The sequence below is a fragment of the Lissotriton vulgaris genome, chromosome 10, assembly GCF_964263255.1.
Source record: "Lissotriton vulgaris chromosome 10, aLisVul1.2, whole genome shotgun sequence".
NCBI classification, from domain to species: domain Eukaryota; kingdom Metazoa; phylum Chordata; class Amphibia; order Caudata; family Salamandridae; genus Lissotriton; species Lissotriton vulgaris.
The window spans coordinates 990,725,822-990,742,237 of record NC_141698.1 but is presented as its reverse complement, the minus strand read 5'-3'; positions in this window follow the sequence as shown (position 1 = coordinate 990,742,237).

Sequence of the window (16,416 nt, the reverse complement as noted above, 5' to 3'; positions counted from 1 at the left end):
AACATTTTTTTTACTGTTACCAAGCACCGCCACAGTTCCGCTTCACTCAGACTTAATCACTGCTCCCACGCTTCTACAGGCCAAACGCTATGTCGTATTTCTCTCCTTATCACCCTTTCATCTCCACAATAACAAACAGTTGTCCGCCTGCCACCACAGAACAGAGTCAGATACAGAGGCACCAAAGAGTGAACCCATCACCAACTGCCATCTCCGGCTGTTTCCATGGTTACACCTCATTCTGCACAATGCTGAAGGCACAGGTCAAAAGTTCATGTCTCAACGTTCTACAACAAATTAAGAAGACTATTTTCCCTCCAGAAACACCTGCCAATCCACAGCTCTGTTACATGTCTTGTTTTTTCACACCCAATAGTACTTTTCGTTTAACATAAACATTAACATGCAACGTACTGTTCAATCTCCACTTATTACAATCAACCAATCTTTTTTATTTTTTTAACCACACCCAGCCTCTTCCTTTTTCTTTATTTAGAATTTCAACTTCTAACTACCATTCCACTTCCAGAACCGATCGGAGGACGACTACAAATCCCTTGAAAATGAAGGTCTGGCTTATAGGACACAGTTATATTCACTGGAGTGAAAAATATGCAGTAAGCAGACGAATTTGCAACCTCGGCTTACCAAATGTACACATAACATGGATTGCCAAAAGAGGATTGAAATGTCACCAATTGATTCCATTGGTGAAAACTTTTATGCATCTCCCAGAACCAGACCTTATAATTGTGCACTGTGGTGGGAACGATCTCGGCACAATCACTGGGGTAGGTCTGGAAATGCTTCTAAAAGACACCTTTCGACAATTGATGACACTTTTTCCTCGATCTGCCTTGGTATATTCCAATATATGCCAAAGACAGAAATGGAATTGGTCCAATCAACATTGTGCACAATTTGAGAAAGCAAGGAGACATGTAAATAAATCTGTTTCTGCGTTCCTTAGAGATTATAGCATGGGTTCTATTTACCACAACAACTTGCGATACCACATGCAAGACGTCTATAGGAGAGACGGTGTTCATTTCACGAATGAGGGAAACAGAATCTTCCTCTGCAACATCAGGCTCTGCATCGGTACTTACTTATAAATGCAGAAAACACTCAATTAACACAATGGCTCTTTTCAGAGCCACCTTATATCCAAGCACTCAAACTTCTGATTTATCTCCATTTTCACACTCTTGTAAATAGGTGTGCGCGACCGGGTGCGCGCACCCCGTATTTTTTTTCGGGAAAAAATTATATCTTTTTGCGTTTAAGGGCCTTACTGCACACCCCGAGAAAAGCTACGCAGCAAAACAATCTCTACCTTCTCCCCTTTCCATGTTTCAACGCTTTGAAATGAGCAATATATTTACTCGCAGTGACAAAATGGTGAACAAAACTTCCTGATTTCCTTCAAATCGAACGTTAACAGACGTCACGCAGCGAAAAAAAATTCCGCTCACGCGCAGCCGCTTGAGTGCGCGCACGCGTGCGCGCCTATAGATATATAATTGACTTTAACTTTAATTTTCTCAACAACTACTGAACGGATTTACACCATTCCAAAAAAAGCGTAATCTGCGAACCGGACTCTACAGTTTTGCCAAATTTCTTATAAATCCATTCAGACGTTCGACCTGTAGCCGAGTCTAAAGGTCCTATGGAAAATAACATGCAGAAAACACGTTTTCGGACCCCCTTATATCTCAGCCCCCACTTGACCAATCCCCCCCAAACTTTCAGGGAAGGAGCGCAGCGGACCGAGCCATCTTCTTTGAGAAATTCGCTAAGATTCTTCAACCAGGGCCAAAGTTATTCCAAATAGAATGTTGAGGATTTCCTATGGAAAACAATCCTAACTATAACTACCTACTGGCGACCGCCAGTAGGTAATATATATATATATATATATATATCTCACCAAGCACAGCCGCTGTGCGAATGCACTTCCACTCCAGTCTTTCACAAAATTTCCAACGAAAAAGGCGCGTGTGCTCAAGTTGTTATTTATTTCCTCATTTTGGTTCCAGCATGTAATTACACGGAAAACATGGAACAAAAACCCAACGCGTTTCGGCGATTCAACTCTCGCCTTGCTCACGGGTAACTTGTGTAACGAAAATAAAGCTTTTAAATAAAGTTGTTACAAAGGTGCACATGTGATCAGTGAGATAAATAAACATAGACAAAGGGCGTGGACCTTGTAACTTTGGCGGCCATCTTATCACATTGTTGTTTACAGGCTGATCAGATCTAAGGTAACATTCCACGTGGATTAGTCATCTGAATTGTTGATTAAAGAAACTGTCTCATGATCAATATTCACAGTCATATTGATATAATATCACCCTATAATTTATAGTTAATAGGTTAGTCCTGATCGATATAATGCGCAACTTGATAAAGGTTTCAAACTAAATGCCAAGTGACCACAGTCCATATAAACAATACAATTGTAAAGTGTCCGTACACTGGAAAACAATTCTATTAAATTCCAAGTGGATTATGTCTATGTCCGTGCACTTGATTGTTCAAATCATAAATGAATTAATAAGTTCGGGTCATTATTACCCCCATTGCCTGGACCTATTTCTACGCTCATCAGAGACTTATTTCAAATTCTTATCTCTTCCCCAGTGGGATATGTTAGGGCAGTTTCCAAGCAGTCATGTGCATTCTCACAAAACTGGAATTCAAAGATATTTTCTTCAGGTGACTTATCTTCTTGATCCTGTGCATAAGCAGGAGAAAACAAAAAAGAGAGAGGGATACAGCCTGTCAGATTTGCATAATTCGTGCCAAATCATAAGTAAATGCCAATGTATGTCCAAAACAGTTAAAATTATACATCCTCTGTCATTGTGATAACAATGTGATTAAATAAAGTTTAAAGATAACGTTGTGTTGCAGGAGTATGGAACATGCAATGTGTAACATCACTGTTGGTCAGTGCCAATAAATACTCAGGACAATATTGAAGACCCTATTAAATTCCAATATAAGTTTTTACAGAAAAGAAACGGAAAGACAAAGTTTTTAGCCTTCACTCTCCGAGGTGCCAGACCATTTCTTCCTCGGAGTTAAGACCTCCCGGAATAAGGGTATCCAGATTTATAATGTACCTGTTCTCTAGCTGTCGTAGCTTTTGGATTTTATCCCCCACTCTTTTCATTTGAGGTAGTTTGTCAACTACAAAGAATTTGAGAAGGTTGCGATTGCTACCGTGTAGTTCCTCAAAGTGTCGAGCAACAGGTGAATTTTGTTCTTTGTTCTGGATTGCCCTCATATGTTGTAAAATCTGGGTATCAAGATTCTTAATCCTCTGGGGATTCTTTTTTCTTCTTGATATTTTTCCAGCGTTATGGCTTCCCACCATTTTGAGACCTCTTTACGGATACGTTTTTCTAGTTTGTTATATTTACTTTGTAAATTGTTCATTGCAGATTGTGGTTCTTTGTTGGGCTGGCCTGTGGTTGTTTGTACAAACATTGTTTGTGCCCTGAGCCTCCTGCGTGACTCCGTATCCTCATCCATGTTTCCGTGTCGTAGTGGATTAAATGCCTCTACGCATGCTCTTTGATCAGGATCACCTTTTAGTTACGCACACGTGCTGATTTTTGTTTGCAAAATCATTTATGACTGGACGCCCGTGTCACCTACCAGCAGACTTATTGTTCGCTGCCGGTCGAACACAGGACAGTAACGCTGCAGAAATTTCAACACAAACGGGCGAATTTCTTGGGGAATCAATAATGTAGCATTTGTAAACAAAGCCCAAGATTTCACATACACGGCCAAATCCAAAAAAGAAGGTATTTCTTGTTTGCGGACCGCGTGATAATGTACACGCTACCAGAAAAATAATAATATAATAATAATAATAATAATATAAACGGACTCACCCTGGGATAGTGCCAACGGGTCCAACAGAATCCTCTGTATCCCGCAGAAAGCGTTCCCTTCCGAGCGGTCCAGAATACGATCTGGTAGTTTCCCAAGAGTTCGTCTTTCATAGTCTGTATCCCAGCGCGGTTCTTTTTTGGATTTGGCCGTGTGATTATGACATCAGTGATATCATCAGTGATGTCACTGACCATGTCATGAATGATGTAATATGTGACATCATCAGCAGTGGATTGCGGGTGCGCGATATATAGTTAGTGCAACTAACTATATATGCGAATTTCAATGGTTTTGTGCAAGTAAATTAAGGTTTTGTAAATGCTAATCCCTAACTATATATGGTCTAAAACCTATGGTTTTTTCAGTGAATTTTCAAGGTTTTGTAAATGCTAATTCCTAACTATATATGGTCTATAACCTATGGTTTTTTCAGTGAATTTCAATGTTTTTTAATAGCAAATATCAAAAGCTGTAAAATGTCAAGTACGTGGTAGGTAAAAACATTTTCGTATTTATGCACGCTGATGTGCTTTGAACGCTGCCCCCCCCCTCCTCTTTTCTTTTAGGAGTATTCTCTCTTTGCAAATTGTGAAGGGTAGGTAACACAGGCCTTTGCCCCCGTTATAAGCCGTCGTGCCTGCTTCCCTCTCCATTTGATTGATTGTTATCCTAGCATTTATTGTTTTGGAATTGGTTCTCTTTGGTTCATTCTCTATTTACAAACAAGCACAGAGTCGCAATACTCTGTTTAGTCTTTGCAGATAGTGAAAAATCGTTAAAAAAACAAAAGGAATCAAGCAAAATCAGTAGGCCACTAATGGGATCTCTTTTTGACCTCGCTAAAATAGAAACATTATGAACAACCCCTCATGACAAATACGAAACTAGTGAGAGGAACTGAGCTCGACACCATGATAGCTGCAAGACAGCTCGGCTCCGCCGCCCACCCCACCCAAAATAACGACAAACACTATGCAAATATTATAAATATATACAACACACCAGCAAAGTAACAGGGTAAAACGTTTTATTAAATAACTATTTACATGGCAGCCTGCTGCAACATCGATCCAAACAAGCCTTTGTATTTTGGGCTCAAAATAAACCATCAATAATAAGATTTTCATAGGTGAGTGTAGGTTCATGGTTTTCCATCCACAGACTAAAAGCCTGGAGTGGGAGTGAAAGAACAATAACTAGGTAAGAAGGAAGGCAGAGGTTGTGGGAAGGACTCTGCATATGGTATGTTACTTGGTCCCTGAGATGCTTCGATGTCACTGCCTTGCACAAATGGCATAAGTCCTGGATGTGATGGTGATGCTCTCATGCTGACTCCAGCTTCAGTCTGAAACATCCAGAAACACTGTAGACTACCAATTCGATGACTTCCGGTGGAGCCCCAACGTGACCCGGTAGGGAAAAACTTGCCCTCCCCTCTTTTGACTGATGGTTCTTGTTACCTGTCTTCTGTTGTTATCTAACGGAACCTTTTTGGATTGCCGAGTGAGAAAAACAAAAATGTGGCTTTCATCATTTGGGAAAAAAAAATGTTTCAATCCAATGAAAAGTGTTATTTTTAGGTCATATGATCAAGCCTTCCATCATTAGGAAACCAAAAGTAAAATGAACCAATGAAAAGTTTTATAAACAAGTCACATGACCTTCAATTCAATTCAAATGATCTTTATTCGGAGTTTTGATACATCCATAAAAGTACATACAGAATGAAACATTAAAACATATAAAAAAACTGTATAAAAGTTAAAAACCAGATTTCCAATTGGGTTGAGAGCAGCATAAATATCATAAAGTGCAAAATACTAATGAGGAACATTAATTCAGTTTGTATGATTGTTACCATAAATTTCAGTTTATATACTCCTAAAAATAATCATTCAGATCCATACACACATATAGTTATTACTTTGAAATAATCTTATAGGTCCGAACACGCATATAAATGTTTCTTAATACAAAGGGATAAAGTGATAAAGTGCAAAGTGCAGTTAAGTACAGTACCATTGACCATTATGCTTGTTCCATACTTGCCCTTGATCTTACACAGGCTTTTATAAAGCAACTTACAGTATAAGTAATCTCGTCTGTTGACAACATTCGAAGGAACCTCAATGCCAGATTAAAATCCCTTAGGTTGTGTTTGCGGAGAATCGGCATTAAATAGTGACGAGTATATAAATTGTAATGGCCACAAAAAAAGAAATAGTGCTGCAGACTTTGTTTTCCGCCTGTGGAGCAGGGGCAGTCCAGCTCTTCTAAGTTTTTGTTGTAGCCAAGGGGGAAGCTTAGCAAGTTGACAATGCTACCATCCCGGATCCTAAATAAAAGACTCCGGTCCCATCTTCCTTTTGGAGTTGTCAAATATCTGCAGGGCTTTTTTAAGCTATCATTGCCTGATTCTGTAAGTGGCAGATATTTAATAACAGCGGATTTTACTAATTCGGAACTCGTTTGTTCCTCTTTGTATAGATCGAGCAATGCCCGTTTAACACTGTTCTTGTGGTTAGGGGCGATGGTATTAGGAGAACTGAACAAGGAGCCGTGTCCCACACTCAGCAAGCTATTCTTAACAGCATTTAACCATGGTATATGATGAGATCTTTCATGTGATAGACAATCAGATATTATGCTGCGTGTTAGGGATGCTGCTGGATTTGACCATATTTTTATCCAGAAAAGCGCGGGCCTTGATCTGATAAAATCAACAATATATGGCAACCTTAGTTCGCTATGACAGATAAATGTGGGAGCACAGGGAACTCCCCCCAGCACCTTTCTACAGAATCTATTTTCTTCCGTTTGGAGAGACGTAATATTACAATATCCCCACACTTCTGCTCCATACGTCCCTGTAGGGTGACATTGAGTTCGATAGATATTGAGCAGGGGGGTAATAACGTCGGCCAGTTTGGGTTGTCGGAGGGATAAGATTGAATTTATTGATTTACCAATTTTATTCCTCGCATGGGCAGCATGTGGCAGCCATGAGCCTGAATTAGAAAATAGTAACCCTAAGAAAGGGAAAGTGCTAGTGCATTTTAATATATTATCGCCTGACTTAATTGAAGTAATGTTATATTTTTTCGGTCCACAGTTCATAATAAAGGATTTTTTAAAATTGGTGTTTAGACCCAGATCGGACATAAAATCAACAAATCCAGCAATTAAAGTGCGTAAGGCATTCGGGGTACGCCCCATTAATACTGCGTCATCCGCATACAGTAGGGTAGTAATGGGGGAACCGTTTATAATTGGTACGTCCTTAGTAATCTTGCTCAAAGTGCAGCTCAACCCATTAATATATAGGATAAAAAGCAGTGGGGCGAGTACGCAGCCCTGTCTGACTCCTCTGCTAATTAAAATATGCTCAGATAATTCGCCATCATTGTTAATACGTACTCTCGCCTTTAGGTCTCTGTGTAAATACGAAAGACAATATACCAGTGATTCATCCAAACCATAATCAAGCAAAAGTGACCACAACCTAGAACGATTAACAAAATCAAAAGCAGAACTCAAATCTATAAAACCTAAATAAAGCGGGAATTTTTTGACAATTGTATATTTGGCCATGATCAAATTCAGGTTAAGACATTGTTCAACAGTGCCCACATGGCTTCTAAATCCCAGTTGACTGTGGTGTAAAACATTGTTATCCTCAGTCCAATCCCTTATCCTTTTAAATATTACTCTTCCGAGGACCTTTAATATATTATCGATCAAAGAGATCGGACGGTAGCATGCAGGGTCCGTCCTGTCACCTTTTTTAAAAATCGGTACGATGACACTGTTCGATCAAGATTCGGGAATGGAGCTGTCAGTCAAGTTGTTGAATAGGTTACATAATAAAGGGGCCCAGAAATTAATTTCGGATTTAATCTGATCAATAGAAAGGCCATCCGGGCCGGGAGCTTTATTGCTAGCACTCTCAGATATAGCATCCTCGACCTCAGTTAATAAAAAGTTCAGTTGTTCTGCTGTACTAAATGGGGAGACAGTATCTAAGGAAGAGGGTGATGTAGCATAGATTTTTGAAAAATGTTCTGCCCACACCTCGCCAGTTATGTTACAATTGATTGGTTGGATGTTAGAGCCAAAAGATCTGAGGGACTTGACTTCTCTCCAGAAACCTGTCGTTTCTTTTAACTATAGGCGAATAACGATTCGCATCGTTGGACCACCCTGAGACAACATTTACTGTGAGAGATTAATATTGACTAAAACCTGACTCTGGCCAGCAAACGTCCCCAGCACCGCATCTAGACCTCAACACGAACATGGAGGACGTCCCGGGGCTCAGCTTCAACGAGGACACTATAGCCGAGGCATTAAGAACAACACCATCAATCCTTACTAATCCGCCGATCTCGACATCTGGTGCATCCTCCGACGAATGGACTACACTGACGGAGATGAAGAAGGAACTCATCAGGATTACCATTCATGGAATCATGATGACAGAATACTTGAGGAGCAACATAGCACCACAAGGCTTGATTGTGAACATAATTCCAAGACTTTTTCTGGATGACAAACGGTTTAAAGTAGATTGGTGCCAAGTATCTTGGAAGTGCACCAAAGACCTTCTCTTCCTGATCAGCCAAACAGCGAAACGCCTATCAGATGCACTACAAGAGAAAATCTCAGCCATGGAAGCTACCATGAAAAACGCAATATCCAAGAATAATAAGACAGCATTCACGACCAAATTGTCGGAAATAAACCAAGAAATGGCTGATCACCATGAGTTTTTACTAAAACAAAAAACAACTAAACTCGAGAAGGATATTGCAAAATTTGCGAAAGAGAAAGTATATCCCTACCTGAAGGATGACTTCAGAGGAAAAAAGAAAACCTATTCATCTGATGAGAACTCAGGGAGCGATGACAGACGCGGATCGACAAGTAGTGATTCCAGTGGTGGCTATCCCTCTAGGAATCCTCGACCACCCCGTACATGGCAACAAGGCTACCATCAAGGCCCAGTCTTCCACGGACCATCACATATGGCACCCCCATGGCAATACCCCTTCTACCCACAAGGCCCCCCGCAATTTTACCCCCTTAATCCGCCACCTTTTCAAGGCAGAGGTTGGGGCAGAGGAAGAGGGCGAAAGCGAGGCGGGCAGAAAGGAGTACAGTGGCAGGACCAAACACCAGTACCAACGGCAATGGAGACCAGGAGCTCGACATCCAGGGGGAGACGAGCTTAATTGTTAATTTATCAAACAGAACTCTGTCACCAACAGAGAAGAAAGTCTTGGAGAAGGGACTTGGATTTGTCCCTACACCAACCCCTGATACATTCCAAGAGATGATTGAGCTCAAACAATTCTTCAGGAAGATTCGCCTTCGGGCCTTCTTCGACAACCAACCTGAACTTCCGAGTCAAGACACAGGCCTAAAAAAACCTTCCACTTTTACCCCCACTGATGGGATGGTACCACCTGAAGTTCTAACTTTTGAACGGGCGGTTTTGAGGAGCATGCGGAACATACCACCGACCAAAACTTTCCATAACCTATCCACTGCAGAACGACTAGCATCCAATGATCTAGGCAGAGATGAGTCCATCGTCATCAAGCAGGCAGACAAGGGGGGTGCCACGGTCATACAGAATTACGAGGATTACGATCGTGAATGCAGGAGACAACTGGCAAACACGACTCATTACAGACCACTCTTGGAGGACCCAACTAAACGACTTTCCACTACCATCATGGGCCTTGCTATTGAGGGGGAGACTAATGAGTGGATAAGTAAGAAGGAAGCGGACTTCCTGGTGACACTAGACCCTGTCACCCCTTACTTTTATACTCTCCCGAAAATACACAAGGGTATCTCTCCGGTCCCGGGGAGACCGATTGTCTCAGGAATTGGTTCATTGTTAGAGCCTCTTTCGCAATTCTGCGATACCTTTTTTCAACCTTTTGTGAAACGAATACCATCTTACTTACAAGATACCAGAGACGTCCTCCGTCTGATCGCAGATATCGATGGGAGAGAAGACATTGACTTGCTTCTCACCCTCGACGTGGAGGCGTTATATACGAATATTCCGCAACAAGCGACCCTAGAAGCAGTCGACTCATTGATGCGAGAAGAGGAATGGCTGTCCCCAACACCGATAGCCTTCATTATGGAACTTGCCCATATTGCCTTGACCAAAAATTTCTTCAGGTACGAGTCCCAGTTGTATCACCAGGTCCGGGGGACCTCTATGGGTTCTACATTCGCGCCGAGCCTGGCGTGTATTTACATGGCCTCGTTCGAAAAGAAATACATCTACCCCCCTGAGCACAATCCATACCGAGAGAACCTTACTCTCTGGCGTCGCTATATTGACGACATCTTGATCTTCTGGAAAGGGGACCGTTCCAGCTGCGAAGCCTTCTGTGAGTGGATCAATCTACAAGACCCCTTCCTGAAGTTTACTGGCACTATCTCAGAAACATCAATACCGATTCTTGACCTAACCATCAGTCTAGAATCGGAAACAATTACCACTTCCCTCTACAAGAAGGATACTGACAGAAACAGTTTACTCCTCTATCAGAGCCACCATACAAAAGCCCTGCGGGATAATTTGCCTTTTGGGCAATTCCTTCGCATACGGAGAAACTGTAGCTCTGTCCAAAACTTCAAACAAGAGGCCCAGACTCTGCAACACAAGCTCCTGGACAGGGGATACCCAACACGATTGTTGAAGAAATCGCTCAAACGAGCATTGAATAATAACAGAGATGCCCTACTCGAGGTTCATCCAAAAGAACCAGATGACACCATTACCTGTGTCACATCTTACACCAGGCATTCTTCGTACATAAAAAAAGCTGTTACCACACATTGGGGGATCCTAAATTCTGCAGGGATGGAACTGTCGCGACCACGGTTTGCTTTCAAGAGGACAACAAACTTGAAAGACACACTGATCCACACCCGCCCAAAGAAACCGTGTATTCGACCTGTTAAGACCCTATGGGACCTTCCCCCAGTCACTGGACACTACAGGTGTGGCTCGTGTGTAGTATGCCCCCAAACAATCCAAGGTAAAACTATTGAACTCCAAGGGAATTTCACCTGGACTATGAATAAACACACCAACTGCAACAGCTCAAGAAGCATATATATCTTGGTGTGCCCCTGTAAGATGCTGTATATTGGGATGACGATGCGCCCTGTCAAACAGCGCATCATGGAGCACAATAGTAATATCCGATGTGCAAAAACGCACACAAGGCTATATGACCACTGTAAAGAACATAACCACACCACTGAAGACATACGGTGGACAGTCCTTGAATGTCAACCTGGAGTGAATCAAAAAGCCCTGTTCAGACTGGAGCAGAGATGGGTGCACCGTCTACACACTGATGAAAACGGTCTCAACGATGCGGTGCCCTGGACAATGCTCGCCAGATAGCTGAGTGCTTGGACTTATTGTCCTTATTTAAGTCAGATCCCATTCTAGTCAAGACACTACCCCCCCGTTCCGGAAACGGGCACATAGGGATATGTACACGAACCCATTGCCATCTCAATAACAATATTAGCAGTGATTATATACACTACTTCCCCCTTCCAAGATGGCGCCCTTCTCTCTCCCTTGATACACTACGAGGGAATCATCTCTTTTCACTCACGGCGTCCCAATGCCTAGCAACACGCCCTGGACACGCCCACCTGGTGCCCGCGCTTCCCGGTCTTAACCCGAGGCTGCGGTACTCTGCGGATCCACCGGCTGTCCTGCGGTATCATCCGGAGTGGGAGGGGTAGGTGCCTAGACGCCCTCTGCCAGGAACAATCAGGTAAGGCGCACTGCTTCAAACGGAGACCTCCGCGAGCGTTCCCTTCTGACCGCCGTGGCAGGGACCTAGCTTTGACCACGCCGGTTGGTAAGACGCGCTAAAAAACCAACCCCTAACTCGGCGGCGATACTTACTCATTCCAGGTGTCTCACACCGAGTTCTGGCCCCACCAGGTCAGCGCGAGGGAGCTCCACAATTGGTAATACGGGTAAGGTCCATACTGTTACCATTTCCGCTGCATTGTCCCAGCATGTTGGGTAGTACACGATAAGGTTTTGTTTTATTCCACTACACTGACGCCATCTAGTGATCGTCTTTGAATTTTTTACAAACCTGTCGAAAAAATGTTTTTCTCTCCGTAATGTTGTCTCAATACTCTTTTAAATCACGTGTGTTAATGGGCACACCCACAGCTACGTATATCACAAGAATGTAAACATAGGGCGGTTTTCAGCAGAATGATGTTGGTATAAACCATTGTGCATGCCAAATTCCAGGGCAGACCGGCTACATGCCCACCCAATGCACACCACTGACAGTCATAGAACGCGGTAATTCCACGTTCTGATCAATGGCCGACCTTCTCTCTCTCACTCACATGTCTCTCTATGATGGGGCCTTCACAGACCCATCCACACCCCACTACGCTACACCAGCATGTTATTTTTGCATGTAAGGTTTGCCGAGGGATATAGAGATATATATAGTCTTTTGATCATACCCTTCTTCTCCTTTCTCCTACTTAGTTCTGGGAAGGGCCCTGATGAAGGATTGCCTTACGACACCCACCAGGTCGTATACTTGATTCCTCTGATCACTGAGGGATCCCCAGCAATTATATGAGCACAGTTTTTGGTCCTGACGAATTGCCTTCGTGGCAAGAAACATGTTGACCATACGTTCACTAAGGGTTGAATGAGGCTCAACTACCTTGATTGTCCTGCCTCCATACCCCTTATTGTTTTAATAGAGCAGTGAGCCATGCCATTAAAAATTCATTATATGGACTCTACTGACTTTTTTTAAACCACACTCACGCTCACTATTGCACAACCATAAACCCCCTTTTTTTGTTTAGGCCCCTCACACCCACACACCCTTTGGCTAAGGAATAGAAGATCCCCGCCAAAGTGCGACATCCGTTGTTGCCCGACAGGCATTGCACCGCCAGTCTGTCGCAGGGGCAGGATACCGATGATGACGCTGGACGATCACCGGGTGGGATTACAAATGTCGTCCAACCGGTGACCTGTGTGAGGTATCCCTAAAAATTCCGAAAAGGGTTCACAACATTCACCCTTTCTGCTTTACTCGATGAAAGAGAGGTTCACGCCAGTCATTTAGTTGACTTTACCCGGGGAACTCTGTATTTTTTGTTATTTGTTAGTCTTTCTGGGACACATACATTGGACCCCGTTAAAAATTGTCCTAACTCTTTGCTTCCCCCTTATTGATACAATTCCTTGCGTGTTCTATGCACGGGAACTGCTTCTAAAGGTTACCATTTGGCGAATAACGATTCGCCTCGTTGGACCACCCTGAGACAACATTTACTGTGAGAGATTAATATTGACTAAAACCTGACTCTGGCCAGCAAACGTCCCCAGCACCGCATCTAGACCTCAACACGAACATGGAGGACGTCCCGGGGCTCAGCTTCAACGAGGACACTATAGCCGAGGCATTAAGAACAACGCCATCAATCCTTACTAATCCGCCGATCTCGACATCTGGTGCATCCTCCGACGAATGGACTACACTGACGGAGATGAAGAAGGAACTCATCAGGATTACCATTCATGGAATCATGATGACAGAATACTTGAGGAGCAACATAGCTCCACAAGGCTTGATTGTGAACATAATTCCAAGACTTTTTCTGGATGACAAACGGTTTAAAGTAGATTGGTGCCAAGTATCTTGGAAGTGCACCAAAGACCTTCTCTTCCTGATCAGCCAAACAGCGAAACGCCTATCAGATGCACTACAAGAGAAAATCTCAGCCATGGAAGCTACCATGAAAAACGCAATATCCAAGAATAATAAGACAGCATTCACGACCAAATTGTCGGAAATAAACCAAGAAATGGCTGATCACCATGAGTTTTTACTAAAACAAAAAACAACTAAACTCGAGAAGGATATTGCAAAATTTGCGAAAGAGAAAGTATATCCCTACCTGAAGGATGACTTCAGAGGAAAAAAGAAAACCTATTCATCTGATGAGAACTCAGGGAGCGATGACAGACGCGGATCGACAAGTAGTGATTCCAGTGGTGGCTATCCCTCTAGGAATCCTCGACCACCCCGTACATGGCAACAAGGCTACCATCAAGGCCCAGTCTTCCACGGACCATCACATATGGCACCCCCATGGCAATACCCCTTCTACCCACAAGGCCCCCCGCAATTTTACCCCCTTAATCCGCCACCTTTTCAAGGCAGAGGTTGGGGCAGAGGAAGAGGGCGAAAGCGAGGCGGGCAGAAAGGAGTACAGTGGCAGGACCAAACACCAGTACCAACGGCAATGGAGACCAGGAGCTCGACATCCAGGGGGAGACGAGCTTAATTGTTAATTTATCAAACAGAACTCTGTCACCAACAGAGAAGAAAGTCTTGGAGAAGGGACTTGGATTGTCCCTACACCAACCCCTGATACATTCCAAGAGATGATTGAGCTCAAACAATTCTTCAGGAAGATTCGCCTTCGGGCCTTCTTCGACAACCAACCTGAACTTCCGAGTCAAGACACAGGCCTAAAAAAACCTTCCACTTTTACCCCCACTGATGGGATGGTACCACCTGAAGTTCTAACTTTTGAACGGGCGGTTTTGAGGAGCATGCGGAACATACCACCGACCAAAACTTTCCATAACCTATCCACTGCAGAACGACTAGCATCCAATGATCTAGGCAGAGATGAGTCCATCGTCATCAAGCAGGCAGACAAGGGGGGTGCCACGGTCATACAGAATTACGAGGATTACGATCGTGAATGCAGGAGACAACTGGCAAACACGACTCATTACAGACCACTCTTGGAGGACCCAACTAAACGACTTTCCACTACCATCATGGGCCTTGCTATTGAGGGGGAGACTAATGAGTGGATAAGTAAGAAGGAAGCGGACTTCCTGGTGACACTAGACCCTGTCACCCCTTACTTTTATACTCTCCCGAAAATACACAAGGGTATCTCTCCGGTCCCGGGGAGACCGATTGTCTCAGGAATTGGTTCATTGTTAGAGCCTCTTTCGCAATTCTGCGATACCTTTTTTCAACCTTTTGTGAAACGAATACCATCTTACTTACAAGATACCAGAGACGTCCTCCGTCTGATCGCAGATATCGATGGGAGAGAAGACATTGACTTGCTTCTCACCCTCGACGTGGAGGCGTTATATACGAATATTCCGCAACAAGCGACCCTAGAAGCAGTCGACTCATTGATGCGAGAAGAGGAATGGCTGTCCCCAACACCGATAGCCTTCATTATGGAACTTGCCCATATTGCCTTGACCGAAAATTTCTTCAGGTACGAGTCCCAGTTGTATCACCAGGTCCGGGGGACCTCTATGGGTTCTACATTCGCGCCGAGCCTGGCGTGTATTTACATGGCCTCGTTCGAAAAGAAATACATCTACCCCCCTGAGCACAATCCATACCGAGAGAACCTTACTCTCTGGCGTCGCTATATTGACGACATCTTGATCTTCTGGAAAGGGGACCGTTCCAGCTGCGAAGCCTTCTGTGAGTGGATCAATCTACAAGACCCCTTCCTGAAGTTTACTGGCACTATCTCAGAAACATCAATACCGATTCTTGACCTAACCATCAGTCTAGAATCGGAAACAATTACCACTTCCCTCTACAAGAAGGATACTGACAGAAACAGTTTACTCCTCTATCAGAGCCACCATACAAAAGCCCTGCGGGATAATTTGCCTTTTGGGCAATTCCTTCGCATACGGAGAAACTGTAGCTCTGTCCAAAACTTCAAACAAGAGGCCCAGACTCTGCAACACAAGCTCCTGGACAGGGGATACCCAACACGATTGTTGAAGAAATCGCTCAAACGAGCATTGAATAATAACAGAGATGCCCTACTCGAGGTTCATCCAAAAGAACCAGATGACACCATTACCTGTGTCACATCTTACACCAGGCATTCTTCGTACATAAAAAAAGCTGTTACCACACATTGGGGGATCCTAAATTCTGCAGGGATGGAACTGTCGCGACCACGGTTTGCTTTCAAGAGGACAACAAACTTGAAAGACACACTGATCCACACCCGCCCAAAGAAACCGTGTATTCGACCTGTTAAGACCCTATGGGACCTTCCCCCAGTCACTGGACACTACAGGTGTGGCTCGTGTGTAGTATGCCCCCAAACAATCCAAGGTAAAACTATTGAACTCCAAGGGAATTTCACCTGGACTATGAATAAACACACCAACTGCAACAGCTCAAGATGCATATATATCTTGGTGTGCCCCTGTAAGATGCTGTATATTGGGATGACGATGCGCCCTGTCAAACAGCGCATCATGGAGCACAATAGTAATATCCGATGTGCAAAAACGCACACAAGGCTATATGACCACTGTAAAGAACATAACCACACCACTGAAGACATACGGTGGACAGTCCTTGAATGTCAACCTGGAGTGAA